The following is a 6,862-nucleotide window of genomic DNA, read 5'->3' on the forward strand; positions in this document are numbered from 1 at the left end:
ATTATCTTCCTTCTTTCAAATTGCTCAGTCACAGCCTTAAATATATGTCTAACAATAGTAATAAAGTATCTCCAAAGCAACTGATACAAGACTAAATCAAACTTCCAGGCCTTTATTTTACATTAATAATCATCTATCCTTACATTATGAGAATACAGTCTTGATCTGCCAGGGTTCTAAAACAAATTTCCAACACCATACTCACATTTTCAAAAGAGAAATTGAAGTCACGACCTCCAAACAGCACTCAAACCTTTAGTATAACACATCACAAACAAAAAAAAAAGCTCATGGTCTCCAGAGGCTGGTCTCATGTCAGAGGCATACAAATAGCAGTCCTTTTTGTCACATATACATAAATCATAAATTATCCATCAATGACTCCACTGCCGCTTGGCCTCACCATGAGAAAACAGCCTGTCACAAATATGGCTTTCTGTCAGCCGGTGGTAAACAAAAGGCAGTTCTAATTTGATAAGGGACACCAAGGTTAAATTTTGCCTGCGCAGCACATGATCCAGGGTCGCCAAGGCTTTCTCAGCCGGCTGTAAAATTATTCTGCTGTATAACAGCTTGGGCAGGACTGATAAGGCCGATTTCCTGAGACAAGCTGGTAAGAAAAGCAAAAGCTTGTATCCTTGGAGTTGCCTGCCATTTCGTACACATTGATACGTCCTGCCTGGCGAGAAACAGATAACCATAACTAGATCATTGGAGTCACAGAACTCCAGTGAAGAAGTTTTTCTGGGGTATGTGCGTCTCCGATACATGATTAAGAAAGCATTTCTCGGTTTTGGAACAATAACAGTGCTGTATCATTGACGTGCCCTTGTAACTTTTATTACTGGTAACTCTAAAATGTTCAATCAAATGCTCTGGTCAGTGAGTGCAATGTGTTATTATTAACATTATTATTTTTGCTGCTGCAGTTATCCAACCTCTCTGTGAATCTCTCTTGTCATTCTGTATTGCATGCACCACGTGCTTAAATTTGCTGGGCGATAAGATCAAATCCTTTATCTTCAACAACTGGCCTCAATTTGCCATTGGTTTCTCTGGGCAATGGCTTCCAGATAAAGCTAATTACAATCTAGATGAAAGCATGACTTTGTCCAACAACAGTTTTAGCATCAGATAAAAGTGTCATAAACAGAGGTATGACAAGCAGATCTTTTTTTGCAGCCTTTAGAGCAGTGATGCCCAAACTACAGCCCGCGGGCCAAATATGACCCATGGTAACTTTTGATTTGGCCCACCATCCCATCTGAGAAGAGAGGGAGAATGATGCCAATGTTTCGAAATTGTCAATCCAAATTTAATGTAACCCTTTATTTGTTTTATTGTTTAAAGCTTACTGAAATGAAATGTTTCAATTAAATTGTGTAAATTTATCAGATTTTGTTTAAATATAGGCCTTCATACATGACAATGCAGAGACTTTTGTGGCCAAAATTAGATTCTGCTTGACTAGTGTATTCAGCATTGAACTTCACTGTGTTATAAATGTGATTGTTTATGTTTTTATTGCAGTTAGTTCTCATTTAAAAAGTTATGTTGCGTTAGTTGATACGGTTTAAAGTAATGTTTTCTATTTACTTTTAAATCATATGAAATAAATTAGGAAATAACCAATGACAACTTTAATGTAAAATATTTTGGTATATTTTCCTTTGGCCCATGGCTCTCGGTGATATTTGGTTTTTTGCCCTTCATACTAAAAGGTTTTGGCATCCCTGCTTTAGATTTTTTTTGTAAGGTTCAATAAATAAAATATAAAATAATTACCATTTTGTCTTGGATGCAATGTCACATGTGAACATTTCTTTTCTGTTGTTTCAAAGATGCCCACCCTAAATTACTTTCAAAATGGGTGTATTTGTCCGATCTGATTTGCTCTAGTTTTTTCCTAGTTTCTCTTAAATAACTGAAAAACCTTGTAAAAACTTATTTTACTCAAGCAATTATATACATTGCAAACATAAATACAATGAGATGACAATAATGCACAAATAGTATAACAACATCAAAAAAAAATGTTTTTCAGTCTTTTTGTTTGTTTATTTATTTATTCATTCATTCCTAAATTCATTTATTTGGCCAGGATGGCATTTTTAACAACGACAGAGAGTCAGGACCTCGGTTTAATGTCTTATTCGAAAGATGGTGCTCACTGAGCAGTATAGAGTTCCAAATAATATACTTGTGCGTTAGGACTCACACAGACTGCAGGTTGAGTGCCCCCTGCTTGTCTCACTAACACCAATTCCGGTAGCAACCTAGCTTTCCCATGTGGTCTCCCATCCAGGTATTGAACGGGTCCACCTTCAGTGGGCTAAACTAAAATTGCAGATGTTCACATAAACAGTTTTTATCAGCTGTATCATCTTGTTTTGGCATCTGTTAAATGTAAGTATTTTTAACTTCTAAGGAGCAGTGCTACATAAAAAGACATGACTTTTGAACAATAAAAAATGTGATCATCATCATCATCATTGTTATCCTGTTCCAAAGATTACCCCTACTGGATATTAACGTATCATGTTTCTATATTAATAATCAGTAGATGTTTTCACCTTTTGTAAGAGCATGTAAAAAGATAATTCTTAAAATCATATACTTCAAATCCACAAATGATGCTGGAGGACTTCACTGAACAACTATGGATTGTTCAAGCCAAAAACAACAAAACAGTAATAACAGTCATTGATCATCCAGGTAACAACACACAGTATTAAAACAAATATAAAGAAATGAAAATAACTGTATATACCTGAAAATTCCCTGCTAACAGTCTGATACCAATGTTTTTGGTTGTTATGGTACTCAAAAAATATGTATTTTAGAAACAGAGAGTTCAAAGGAGCATGTGGAGCTTGTCACTAAAATGACCTGAGGCACAAAGCATGTAAACAAAACACACAGCAAGGACAAGACCACCAAAAAAAGCTTCAGTCATTCATGTCAGCCAATTTCTGACCTCTGAATCTTAGAGAATCTCAGTGTTTTCTTTTGAATGATTTATTGAAAGCTCTCAGTTGTCAAATTTACTCTTTTTTTTTTTTTTTTTTGCTGGAAAAGATGCTTTTATCTGTCTGTCAGATATAGTTGAAGGTCTACCAGATTTCTACGGGTATTGTATTATGTTAGCATTCTTCTAAATAATAAATTCTTCAGAAATAAATAATGTATGATTATGTGTATCAGCTTTATGTAGAGTAAAAAACCTAAAATCATGTCACTTAAGTTCTTAAGTGTTTGATTAATGTATTAATAACAGGGCTTAAGGCTCTGTTAGCCAAGGTTAACCTCTGCCAACTGGAAATATTTTGAGATATTTTTTCCCAGACAAACAATATGAGGCTTTTAAAGCAATGCAAAATTATAGAGGATATTCATTCAAATCAAATATACAAGTAAAAATGCAGTTAAGATGCAGAACATTATTATGGTACGGTAAATGTACTGTGCAGAGAAAAAGAGAATGACAATAGACAAAACTATTCAACTATTCAAAAGTTATTTGATAAAATATGTATGATTTCTATAGATAGAATTTAATTGGTTGTCAATTTTACCCAGAAGGTGTTGCAAATGGACATAGTTTGGTCAACGTCAGGTCTTGGATTGGATCAATGGTCTAGGAGGAGGTAAAAAAGAGTGGTTTGAACAAAATCTAAAGGGCGGACAGGAAGTTTGGTAGATTATGGCATAATTGGTATCTATGTTGTCGGCATGACCCAAGGAATAATTTGAGACCAATTTCATCAAAATGAGCATATGCAGTCAAATGTTATTACCAAATTTGTAATTTTTATTAATAATGGCTAATGAATGTTTTATAATGGTTGACCCATACAGTAGGTGGCGCTGTCACCAAATTATTATGGTGTGGTCTGTGTAAGGCAGCAATGACAGACCTCAAATTTGGTGTTACAGCCTCAGATGTAGTTTGGCATCGTGCGATCACATTTGCCGATGCAGTAAACAAAAACCGTTACGCAAGTCTAATTGCAAGCAATTTGAAATAGCGAAAAACTTTTCATTACATCATAGGGTGCATTTGAATTGGCTTGAGTCAAGGAAAAATTAATTTTAACTATAGCCCATTGGGGTAAAAAGTAATAAAGATAAACATAAGGAAAACTTCGGACAAATTTGTTGTGAGCAGACTGTCCTCTACCAGTGTGCCAAAGTTTGCGCAAATGCCACAAAAGGTTCATAGGGCTGTCATTAACTCCCAGTGCAGCAACAGAAGAAGAAGAAGAAGAAGAAGAAGAAGAAGAAGAAGAAGAAGAAGAAGAAAAAGAAGAAGAACTGGAATTGATACAATAGGTGCCTACACACCTATTGGCCCCTAATTAACAGATATACAGCATCAAACATTGCTATGCTGGTAGATCTAGAAATTATTTACTCAGCCGATTTCATCAAAACACAGAATCATAATCAATCAGGTACAATCAATTGTACCTGATGTATAGTATATAGAGCCATTGTCAGGTCATCAGACCAGAATGAGAGGTAGAGCACTGTCATCAGAATACAGTAATACAGATCTTAGTTATGCCATTTAGATAGAGAAGATAAGTGGTCCAAGCTATCAGCCCTGAGGCACTCCAGTGGCAAGATACTGCGATTTAGACACATTGCCTTGCCCCTACAAGTTCCTGAGATGGCCTTTGTCATGATAGGAGGATTTGATGGTTAACAGTGTCAAATGCAGCAGACAGGTTGAGTACCGAAGATCTGAAAGCTGCTTTTGCCAATCTCAGGGCTTCAGCATCTGCAAGAGCTGGTCAGTTTGTGTTCAATGCCCACCTCTGAAACCAGACTGTTTGCTGTCCAGGAAGTTGTTATTTATAAGAAAGAAAAATACCTGGTTGTATTTTAGCAATGGACAGAATTAGAGATACTAGTCTGTAGTTTTCCAAAAAATGTTTGTAGTAGGTTTCTTATGAAGTAGAAGGCCTGCTTAAACATTGTGGGAAATATACTAGTGTGAAGGGGTGATGTTTTTGAGTGCATGAGCAGGAGAAAGTCATTAAAACACAATTATCCTGTAAAGCTGTTTTTAGTTGTAAACGATATTAAAGTTAAATTCAGAAACAAATCTTTTTTTGAGTGAACAAAATGATGATTAATTGACTTATTCAATTAAAACACAGATTCAAGAAACAACCAACTTAATGAGTCAATCACTGAATCATTCAGTCTGTCGATTCATTAAAAAACAAAACTTGCAGCTGAAAATTGAAATTTTGGAAGTGTGAAGGCAGCAGGTCTAAATCCAATCATGTCACATCCTGTTTACTTCAATTCAATTCAATTCAATTCACCTTTATTTGTATAGCGCTTATACAATGTAGATTGTGTCAAAGCAGCTTCACATAAAAGGTCACAGTAAATAGGAACAGTGTAGTTCAGTTTGTAGTGTTTAAGTTCAGTTCAGTTGAGCTCAGTTCAGTGTGGTTTAATAATCACTACTGAGAGTCCAAATACTGAAGAGCAAATCCAACGATGCGCAGCTCTACAGATCCCGAACCATGCAAGCCAGTGGCGACAGCGGAGAGGGAAAAAAAAACTTCACTAAAGGCGGAAGTGAAGAAAAAAAAACCTTGAGAGAAACCAGGCTCAGTTTGTGCACGACCATTTTAATTTCTCCGCTGGCCAAACGTCTTGTGCAGAGCTGCAGTCTCAGTGGCGGAGGCTGGAAGCTGGCCTCAGCGAAGACTCGTCTGTCTCTGGAGCGTCACAGGAATCAGTCTCATGTTCTCCACTCTTCCATGACCATCACAGTAGTTGCTCAGGATTCGGCCAGGTCCAGGATATAAAAAACCTTGGGATCATCTCGTCGTTGGTCTTGGATCGAATCAGTGACTCTGCATAGTCTGAGGGCCTCGGGAGGAGTATCCCCAGGTGGAAATGGAGAATAAAGAAAATAAATAGCGTAGCTGATGTTCACAGTGTATATCAACAAGATGCATAACCTGTGTGGAAGCCCCCTAAGTGGTGCACTAAGTGTATGCTTTACTGAACAGATAGGTCTTTAATCTAGTTTTGAATTGGGAGAGTGTGTCTGAGCCTCGGACGTTATCAGGAAGGCTATTCCAGAGTTTAGGAGCCATAAAGGAGAAGGCTCGACCTCCTTTACTCGACTTTGCTATTCTAGGTACTACCAGAAGCCCTGAGTTTTGAGACCTTAAAGAGCGAGTTGGATTGTAGCGAGACAGAAGATTGGTTAGATAAACAGTAGCTAGATTATTTAAAGCTTTATGTTAGATGACGAGCCAGGAGATCATAATAACGTTTAACAGCTTTTAATTGTGCACCGCAGACAGTTCTCATAACTTTTACATGTTAGCTTTTCTCTCTGCCATATCACTGTTGTACATGCGCAGTAGCAGGTTTCAGGAACAGCATTTAAAGCGACAGAACACATATTCTACATCCTCCTTCTTTAACTGTGACGGTCTCTTCTTAACAAAGATTATTGCATAGCAAACTAAATCAAAATGTCAGTTTTTTGAGAAATGTCTCTAAAAGGTAAACTGAACTGAACTGAACTGAAAAATGCTATAACACTTTAAACAGCACAGATTTTAAGCATTAATTAAACAGCTTTTATACATTGATTATTGTTACTCAGCGATTGAGTGTTTTCTCTTTTCATCTCAGTCCATGTATTTTGGGTTTGGTTTGCAAAGACGACCAACTCTGGTCACGTAGGGAGTTTTGGGAACAACGTTTGTTGAATGTTCAATAAGTGGTTTCTTCTTGGTTTCTTGTGAGGTGCAATGTTCTCTGATTTCCTCTGGAATGGGATGTTCGTGTTTAGACTCAACAGAGGAGGTCTGAGCGGAAG

Source organism: Danio aesculapii, chromosome 24 (genome assembly GCF_903798145.1).
Source record: "Danio aesculapii chromosome 24, fDanAes4.1, whole genome shotgun sequence".
Taxonomy (NCBI): Eukaryota; Metazoa; Chordata; class Actinopteri; order Cypriniformes; family Danionidae; genus Danio; species Danio aesculapii.